Source organism: Piliocolobus tephrosceles, chromosome 17, assembly GCF_002776525.5.
Source record: "Piliocolobus tephrosceles isolate RC106 chromosome 17, ASM277652v3, whole genome shotgun sequence".
Classification (NCBI taxonomy): domain Eukaryota; kingdom Metazoa; phylum Chordata; class Mammalia; order Primates; family Cercopithecidae; genus Piliocolobus; species Piliocolobus tephrosceles.
In genome coordinates, this window is record NC_045450.1 from 41479815 (window position 1) to 41490189 (window position 10375).

The following is a 10375-nucleotide window of genomic DNA, read 5'->3' on the forward strand; positions in this document are numbered from 1 at the left end:
TAATTTATTTGCTGGCAATACTAAAGAGGAAAAATGTCTTAACAGTGACTTGGTGAGGTTATTTTCAGTAAATAAAGAGGGTTTTCTTACTCCCCTGTAGTGAACCTCAGATGTGTCCCTTGGGAACAGGTTTTACATCCGTGAAATAGTTTGACTTTAACCACACTTGGGTCTTTGGGTTCTTTTCATCCCCAGGCAGAGACTCCTATTGCTGTATATCCACCATGCTCCAATACAGTATTTATTTGATCAGAAACAAAAGAGTTTGCTTCTTGCACTGGTTCAGAGAGAGGTCCCCCAGGATTGTCTTTTGTTCAATAATTGGAGCATAAGCTGAGCCTGGTTAATTTCAGAGCTACCCTCAACACACAGGTTTCTCCCTCCCTCCTTGTGCCGTTTTCTCAGCTGTTAGGGGTACCTTGTATTGGGTCTGGAACAAAAAAAGCTTGATTGTTGAATGTTAGCTACAACTACTGTGACATCTGCTATGGCACCACATAGCACTGTTGGTGCAGTTAATTTTAAGTTAGGGTAAGAAAACTAGAAAGCTCTTCAGCTTTACAGTGCTTGTTAACACATGCACCTCCAAATTATGCCATTTGGTGTTATCACAATGAATAAAACAAAGGAAATCATGAGTTGATTTTTATGCTAGTAACACAAGTTCTTTCATTGTTATTCACTATTCAGACCCTAGTGTATTCCTATGTTCATTCTTTTTAGTTTAGTTGGAGTTGTTTGTTTGTTTTTGTAAGGCAGAAATGTCTGAAACATCTCAACTCTGGGTATTTAATTGGCAAAAGTTCTGATATAAGAAATAAGTTAATTATATTTGTTCTTTTAAAGGAACAATGTAAGTTGGTTTTGCTTCTTAAAATACAAAAATAATGATGGTAGATGAGTAAGAACCATCAGTAGTCAAATTCTGTACGCTAAATAGCCAAGTTAATATTTATATAAAAATACATCATGAAATTGGCAAATATTATGTGGCTTTCAGGTTCTGCAGTATAGATGTTGGTTTTGCAACCAACAGATTGCAATCTTAGGGTATGTGGGGTTTTTTTTTTTGTTTTTGAGGAGAGAATGGTTCTGTTTTTCTTTTGCAGTCTGCATCATGATGATGGCCCATCACCTGACCAGCCTGACTTTAATCATCTGGTGCCTTGGTCTTAGCGTGGCTCTATCTTTGCTTTTTCATAAGCGTTCCTGTAATTGTACAGTTGTTTGCTGCACTGAATTTCCTTTTTTGACAGTGAAAAACATAATATTTTAATGTAGTCTTTAATTTTCAGGTTATATGTTAAAACATGGAAGAAAAAAATCCCTTCCTGAGTAGCACTTTTAAAAATCATTGCAGTAGAATGGGAATATTCATTACTTACACATCATATATTTTCCCCTAAATGTTGTACAAAGAAGTGACAGTTGAGCTGAGCATATGTTAATAAAAGGTCTGCATTTTCCTGTGTCAGTGACAGTTTCATTGGCTGAATATTCCTGAAATGCAAATAACCTCTGTTCTTTTCAAAGCTATAATTAATCTGAATAGTTATTAAACAGTATCGAAATCTTTTAACTACTAAGAGGCCAAACATTTAAGATGGCGAATTTACTGTTCTGCTTGAAGGACAGTACAATTGACAAGGGCACAATGATCCGAGATGCTTCTGTATGTTGTATCTACACATACTGTAGACTAAAATGGCAGAATCTGTCTGCTGCTGTATAAAATCTTTTAACTACCATTTATTTTAGCATCATGGCATGTGCAAATTCCTGCTGCTCAGTTAAGGGACCAGCTTCACAACTGGTGTTACAATCTGTGGCCACAGCACTGCATCACAATGCAGCAAATGCATTTTCCACATTAACCAAACATGACAGCTGAAGCGATTATTAACCGTGCAAGATGTCGGAAGTCATCAAAAATTCACATCAGAGTAATTGCAGTGGTTTGGGTTGGGGGGAAAAAGTATCATAGCATTCCTTGCCTACATGTTGTCTCTCCCCCTCTTAAATCTTAACTTGGTACAGTCCGTTAACAATAAAATACCCTTCTGTAACCTATAAACTGTTACTCCCATCAGTTTTTGCTTTCAAACTGACGGCTGACTTCTCTGAATTTGTGTAGAGCACAACGAATGGTGATGCTGTGCTCCGGGGGCTGCAGTGCACCCTTTTTAAAGGGACCCTGCAATCTCATTGTTTAATTTGACTCTTTAGTGCTTCAGTCACATCAGCACTTGCAGAGGGGTTGTTCTTTTCCTTTTTCTTCTTTCTCTCTTTTTCTCTTCTCTCTGTTCTTCTCCCCACCCCCATCCCTCAATTCAGGCAGTTTGGGGTGGGAAAAACTTGAGCACTGGTTCTGACAGAGCTCATCTCATATAAGAAGGTATGGAAGAGCTGCAGTGACCGACAGCATCGACCGTTCTGTAACTCCTTAAATTTAAGAGCTGCAGGTAGGATTGCCCGTGTTTTAAGAAATTAAGACAAATGGACCCTGGTAAATAGAGTGGCAGCATGTTGTTGCAGTGCCTCTGAAAGACAAGGTCTTGGTTTGTTTGAAAATTTGAGATAAATTTGGAAGTAGTTAATTCATTTGATAGAAGAAGTACTTGATTCTTCTGAGAATTGTTCAGATTTGTATCTTGCCATTCTAATATTTTTCTTTTAAAAATCTATTGGGTGGGGCAGCATTTGCTTAAAGATTTAAATAGTTGGTTATTGGGATTTTTGTGAACTTCTTCTTTAAGTAGCAAGTAGTGTGGTCTTTAGGATTTTTAAAGGAGATACATGTGAAGTGCAGAATTGTTGCATGAGGTGGAATATGAAAATAGAATTTATTTTACTTGCTAAAACTAGATCCTCCTTTGAGATTGCAGGTGAGACAGAGAGAGAGAGAGAGAGAGTGAGTGAGTGTGTGTGTGTGTGTGTGTGTGTGTGTGTGTGTGTGTAGGATTCTTTAGGAATTCAGTCCTTTATATTTGGTGATTAGGGACAAAGTACCATTAGAAATTTTTTGAACTATCTCATGAAATGTTTTAGCATAAGGCTTGAAATGAGAAGAATTAAATAGTAACACCAAAGATGAGGATTCCTAAGTATTTACTAAATATTGGCAATTTAAATTGAGATGGTTCTTTTTTATTTCTTAAATTCAGCCTCAAAAGAGATGATAGGAGTCCTTTAAGTATATTTCAAATTTTTGGCTAGAGAATATAATTTGTGTAAGTGAAATGAAAACTTCCTAAGTCGTGTAAGCATTATCTGGAGGGTGATAGAATTACAAATGTTGCCTGTAATACTTTTAATACCTTGATTAATATCAAAGATACAATACATTTAATTCTGCATTAAAAAGCAGCTTGTTTGTTGTCTTCCCTTAAAAGCAACAACAAAATATGATGATGTGTATGGCTTTTTATCCTAAAGAATGTTATTTGCATTGTGGGACCTGTGGGGTCTGGACCTCTTTCTGAAGCTTATACTTGGAAATTGTTCACCCTAGTTGAGGGGTTTATTTCCTTTTGGAGGTATGGGGACTTTCTTTACTCTTAACAATAGGAAGACTTGAGGAGCTGTCAGTTGTGGAATAGAGGAGAGCTGCTCAGCAGAGGGAAAGAAACTGTGAGAATTCGGCTCCTCTTGGCATTGGAGTTCTGGATTTACCCATGACTAAGATTCCTTTGAAACTCTGACCCAGTGCAGCATTGCAAAGAATCGATTTCTGAGATGAGACAATGAGATGTGGTTTGCATTTTGTAAAGATGGAGGAAACCTCTAACACTGACCCTGTATGGGAGATGACTCAATTATCCATGCCTTGGTACAGTTGCAAATTATTCTCCTTTGTCTGAAGTGGGTGGATGCCAGCGCCTTCATCAGAGCTCCTTAATTTAATGTATGGAAAATGTCTCAGCCACCATTTTTAACAATTAGCTGTATCATGGTCGAGGTGAGCTGGATTCTGAAGGCAGCTGCAAGGCCATTTCATTTACATTAGGTTCTATGGCACAGAAGCTTTGTTACTGTAAAACTAAGAAAATGAATTTGCACATTGTATAGAAGAGTTCTTTAGGAAGGTGGAGAATATTCCCACAAAGAAAATGGAATTCTTTTGTCTACAGTAAGTATTTCTTTTACTCATATAGCGGGGAGAGGTTGAAAATTTGCTTTTGGTTGAATATGCAAAATAGACTTTTAAATGAACGCTGCAAATATGAAAAGTGTAGCACAGAGGTTCTTGGATTTTTTTTTTTAATGTATTTCTCAAAAACCAGGTGTGATACATATACTTGAAATATAGGTTTTATGAGTGATTTTAGCACATGGTTTTAATTATTCATCAGTAATTTAAGTTAATGAGAAGTATGAATTTATCACTAGTCATGAATGGAAATGACACTTGAGAGGAAAAGGAAATCTGAATATGATAAATTTAAAAGAGTTCAGGTTTCTTTTCCCTGTCTTTTAAAAACACTCTGTTTTCCATTCCTGAAAAGAATTGCTGGATTTTAATTTTAGTTTCTTATTTTTGCTCTTGTTTTTTATGCAAATGCTTCCAGGTTAATGACCTGTAATAGCTGCTTAAAATACACAAGAAACAAATGTTTTGACAAAACAAGATTTTTGTTTTCGAAGATCAATAGATTGAGGCTTTCACTTTCACTCATGGGAATAATTTTTAGTGCCTTCTAGTTAATTAGTAGTTGTAACTTCAAAGCTGCTTGTGTAAAACTCTTGTTTGTAATTGTAAGCTTATAAATCTTGATTATTAAAATTAATTGGATTTGACCCAGCTTATTTCTTTGTTCCTTTGTACTGTTACTAAGAGGAAAGAAGTGGATTTTAACTTTGATTTGTGTTTCCTTTAAAGGCTGAAGAATTTTTATCTTTTAAACCCTGAAGAATTTATAGTGAGTGTATTTTATAGTAAACTTTACCATGAAGAATTTGCTCAACATGCTTTATTAGCTGTTTCAGGAGTTGAAGCTTCACAGAACGGGGTATCTGAGAGTCCTTTTAACTTGATATCAAATTTATAAAGCCAGCTGTTCTTCTAGGTCTTGTTGCACTAGCTCCTGTTTATCCTACTTAGTGAGTGCTGTCTTCTCTAATTAATAGATGTTGGAAGCTAGGGAGAAAATGATTTTCTTCACATCTGCCTTTTCATTGACATAGGAAGGTTCGGTTGTTCTAAGCCCTGGTTAGAATCCTACAAGATCCATAAATCTGTGGCACAAATATTAATTTACAGAATAAGAGCCTAAATAAATGTATGGTAGAATGCAAAGGATTCTTTTCCCTTGGTTTTTATGAGGCTTGCACCTTGAAAGAGTTTTAGGTCAGCAAATTAGAACTCCATTTTAACTGCAGATTTGCTTGCATAAAATGTTTGGTTGGATGACATGGGGGGGTGTCACAAAGCCTCCCTTTGAAATTTTTACAGTAAAACTTGGTTGAAGATCCTGGTCTTTTTTCCTTTTGCTGGCTTTATTATAAGGCTAGGTATTAATTACCCTGGGGGAGGTAGCATAGACCCAGTTTATTCCTATATTCTTTGCCTCCACCATGGTTTACTCAAGTTTGGCTGCTCGGAAGAGGCTGTCCTTTCTGGTACTTGTAGGGGATTCCTGAACCTCTTCAATCTGGAAACTTCAGTTTTCTCATGAAATTTTAGCCTGGCTGATAGTGAAGAATCAGGGATTGGTTCTTTTTGCAACAAAAAGTGTATTTGTATCAAACCTTTGACTGCTCTGGCAGTACCATAATGTGGATAAGCAAGCATGTCAGCCAGCTCGCTAGGAAACATTCCGTGGTACTAAGATGGCAGAGAGGAAGGAGTAAAATGGCGTCACCAGGAACACTGTGATAAGGGGTGGACCGCACGAATTATTTTCTTTCAATTAAGTTTGAAGACACCTTTAGGAGCACTGCCTTGCCTATTTACAGCCATTTTTTATTGTTAGAAGATAAAAATTTTGAGATTTTTGAAGATATAATTAGCACTTACATGTAGATGGCTTCAAATGTTCCTTTTAAGAAATTGATGGCAAATATGGTTAAAATAGAATTCAAAGTATTTTGTATTAATACTTCTGAAATGCCTTGCCTTATGCTTTCTCTTTCTTTTTTAGCATAAAAATTTACTCCTTCCAATATAGGGTGAATTTTTAGAAAACAAAGGACAGCATGCTTCTCCTTTATGGTGAGGTGAAGTAGCATTCCTACGAAACTATGTTATTTGTCTCTGGTTTTCATTCTGGCTCTTTGTGGGTTTTAGTTATTTTGTATATAAAATATGTATTTTGGCCACCTTCAAAAACAAAGCTTATTTTCTTTTGTGGTTCAGGGTATGGATTATTTTGCACGTGAACAGTAGTCATAGTGGTAATGACAGTGTTGATTTCACACCTGTTCCCACCTCTCATGGAGTTGGAGTTCTGGTGCTGGCCTTAGAGTTTAGTGCAATCAGCTCATGTTACAGTTAAGTAAAGGAAGGCTTAATTGCAGTTAAATAACTTTCTCAAGGTCGTACATCTGGAAAGCAGTCGATTTTGCCCTAAATCTGGACCTCCTGACTCCTAATCTGTGCTGCGCTACATCTCTGTCGGCGTCTGACTCCATTTCTTTCTCTGCCGGCTTGCTGGTGACTGATTGATCTAATGGATTGAGCTTTCAGCAAAGTCTGTCTTGTCTTTGCCTTAGCAACCTAACTCACAGAGATGTATCTTTTCAGCTGTGCCAGAAATTGCTTACTGAGCTGTGCTTGGAGTCTTCCCGGGCCTGTGTTGAAGATGATAAGCATTTATAAACAAACATTTAAAAATAAACTCTATCTTGCAAGTTGAGATTTTGGGTCCATTGTGTTGACTCAGCGTGAAGGGTGAAGTCTCCCGGGATGGGCAGAGTTGTTACGTTCATGTGCTGTAAGCTAGGATGGAGCCAGGCATTCTGACATGTCCTTTCAGCGGGTCATGACCTCTTTAAGTCTAGGTGTGAGGGGTCCTGCAGGGCAGAGTCTCCCCTTCTCCTCTCTGTAAGGATGAGCTAGGTGAAAGATGTTAGCTCCCTGTCAGTTTCAGGCAATTTGTATTTGAATAATGGTCTTACCATCCCTCTTTACAGGCAACAGCCTGTATTTGCCATTCCAGCTAAGCAGTGTTTCATGTTTTTCATACCTGTGGTGACAATAGTGAGTGTTGCATTCTGCAGTATTCCTCAGCTCTGACAGGGTAAAGTCACAGTGTTTCCAAACTTAATTAAGGTTTTAGAGAGTGTGAAATCACCAATACTGTTGACAAAGGAATGCCTTGACAAATTCCATTTAAGAGAATGTGAAATTACAAAAGGGAAGGTCTGTTTGTTTTAGTAGTCTCCAAACAAATTCATTTTTGAAGAAAGAATGTCTGAATAAGAAGAAACTGCAGCAAAACCAGAGCTCCCTTTTCTGTGACAGATCTGTGATGATTGGTGCTCCAATCCCATCAGCATAAGCATTGCTGCATAGCAGGAGGAGCTGTGATTTTCGACTGCAGTGTAAATGACTGACACCGTGTACCAGCAGGGAAATGTGAGACTTGGTTCCCCAACATTGTCCTAACAGCGCTCCTTGTGCTTGCAAAGTAGAACTCGAGGCTTAATCCTGAGCGCTGTAGAAACCAGCCTGACAAAGCTGCTCAGCTCCCACCTGACTGACTGCGAGACACACCCTCTGCTGTCCTTTCCTGCTCATGGCCCCCAAATCTTGATTTTATTTCTTTTTTCCAAAGGGAAAAAGACACTAGATACGACAAAGCTGGAGATCTGTGTGTGTGCTTTTAATAGTACAGGATTGCTTTAGTGGGTTCTTGTAGGGTAGGTTTCGGGAGCTGTGGGAAGGAATGCTGGTCATGATAAAGGCCGTTACTGATGCATTCCCGTTTTATACTGCAGTGCGGTTTTAGCATCCAGAGTCCTTTGGATGTGGATTAATCCATTTTGAAGGTAGATATCAGTTCCCTAAAGACATATTGAAACATTTTTTATCATCCCTGAATGTATCTTCCTTACCTTGCCCATCACCTTAGCGTGACTATGAGATTAATATTTTTTAGATCTATTTATACCTTGGGTGAGGAGAGGGCTCTGCTGCTGCTTTTTGAAGCCAGACATACTGTGACACACTGTTAATATTCCATTTGCGAAGCTAGATTGAACCATTTTCTCCTCCAAATCCTCTCTTTTCTTGTGTCTCCAAAGTTTAGCCCTAGCCTTTTTGGAGTGGTTGCGGGAAGGGGATAAAATGCTCACAGTTACCCCTGCTTTCTCTCCTGGGGTTACCTCAGCAGTCTGAGAGCAGTTGGCTGGCTGCTCTCCCTCCCCCCACTGGACTTCTGTCGCTCCTGTTTCCCCTACCCTCCCAGGAGAGGAGAGAGAGGATGGCCAGCAGAGGCCCTTCCACCACAGCCTGGCACATCCTGCTGCATCACGGCCCTTCTCACTAGGACACGCACAGGCTCTGGCCTGATTTTCTGGAGGTGGTAAAGTAGCCGTACAGAGCAAGTCAATTCCTCTCCCTATCCCTCTTGTAACCTCCAAAGGAAAGTTGCTTCTACAACCCTTTTTGCTGGATTTGGGAGAAGAGGGAGGTTCTGCTGAGAAGCATTTTTTTCTCTCATTGGTGCCTGGGTAGCCATGATTTATCATTTTATTCATTTATGTTATGCCCTTAACTTGTTTCTACTCCATACGGAGTCTCAGAGCCCTTTAGTAACTGAGCTGGAAGGACTGCTTTTCTTCCTGAGATGACCAGAGAGAGAAGTAGCAAATAACAGAAATGCCGCAGGGCCCCTAAAAGGGGCAGAACTGGCTTTGCAGCAGTAGCACGGAGATTTAAATGGCCATTATAGGAATGCCCTTAACCTTGGCCTTCCTCCCCAAGTGCAGCAACAGATGTGCTAAGCAGCCCCAGCTTGATACTGTGGTGTAGGTATCAGAAGAGCCATCTAGTACTCATGTGCCTACATTGTGTTGACAAGGGAGATGTGTCATGCATCTCTGATCTCCTCAGTACCCCACCACAGGAATGGCATGTCCCCATTATTGCAGATGACTTTCCCTGTAGCTTTCCCCTCTGGGTCATGGTGAGTCCCACCTCTTATTTATTTATTTATTTATTTTACCCGATGCTGAAATCTTTGAAGTTGGGTTTTTGTTGCATGATAATTTTTTTTTTTTCTTTTTCTTTTTCTGGGAGGTGGAGGGGTGGTAGTAGGTAGAGTCTGTGAAAGGCATTTGGATAGATTTACATTAGTGTCTCTAAGGCCTGTAGCTTTCCCAGAAGGCAAAGGTGCAGATGGAATTATATCACAGCTATAATGGCATGCCCCTGAAGGGACCAAGCATGCCAGCACACTTGGGCCGAAGTGTTGCCTGTAAAGCCCTTTCTGGTCCAGGAGGAAGCACTGCCCAGTGTCATGTGTTGTCAGGTTTTGAATCACCTTATGCACATTCAATTCTCTTTAACCTGTGAGAATTTATAGACCATTCTGAAAACCAATTTAAATCATGGGGGCTAGTAATTTGTTTTGCCTTAATGGACACAAATCCATTACATAATTGTGTGGACATTTTTTTAGCCCAATAGCAGAAACCATGTACAAAATGGAACCCAGCAGTCTGACAGTGACAGATGGCCTGGTGCCCGCACAGTGCCATGTTATATCGCCAAGGTCTGCCACCTGTGGCTCCAGAGCTGCCTGCAGCAGTGATGGATCTGCTGAGCTGGCAAATGGTGGAACTCCACAGCCACTCTTACAGCGTCTGCTGCCACCTGCTGAATGAGAGCAGCTAGGCTTTTGCATAAATGCACAGCAAGAAATCATATAACAGCATTAAAAACATATTACAGTTGGCGAATGTCAGCTCTGCCCGCTTAGCGCTGCTTTCTGCAGGGTTATTTTTGAAGTTATATATGTACTCTGTGAACGAACAATTTAAAATATTAAAATTTTTGTAGAAAACAAGCAGTGGGACCAGGTGCGGTGGCTCACACCTCTAATCCCTGCACTTTGGGAGGCCGAGGTAGGTGGATCACCTAAGGTCAGGAGTTCGAGACCTGCCTGGCCAACATGATGAAACCCCGTCTCTACTAAAAATACAAAAAATTAGCTGGGCGTGGTGGCATGCACCTGTAATCCCAGCTACTCAGGAGGCTGAGGCAGGAGAATTGCTTGAACCTAGGAGGCAGAAGTTGCAGTGAGCTGAGATGGTGCTACTGCACTCCAGCCTGGGCAACAAGAGCAAAACTCCATGTCAAAACAAAACAAAAAAACAGTCAGTGGAACTTTTTTTTTTTTTTTTTTTTTTTTTTTTTTTTTTTTTTTTTTTT

General features: G+C 39.6%; 1 protein-coding gene across 3 annotated transcripts in view; it reads left to right on the plus strand.

Moving 5' to 3' along the window:
* Positions 1-10375, plus strand: part of NUP93 (nucleoporin 93) — a 113157-nt gene that overhangs the window by 49483 nt on the left and 53299 nt on the right. Inside the window, exon 1 of one of the 3 annotated variants that reach the window (XM_031934453.1) lies at positions 2077-2462. The exons of the other annotated variants lie outside the window; for them this stretch is intronic. The gene's annotated coding sequence lies outside the window, so the exon portion shown is untranslated. Of the gene's footprint in view, positions 1-2076; positions 2463-10375 lie in introns of those variants that run through there. 3 annotated transcript variants of the gene reach the window in all.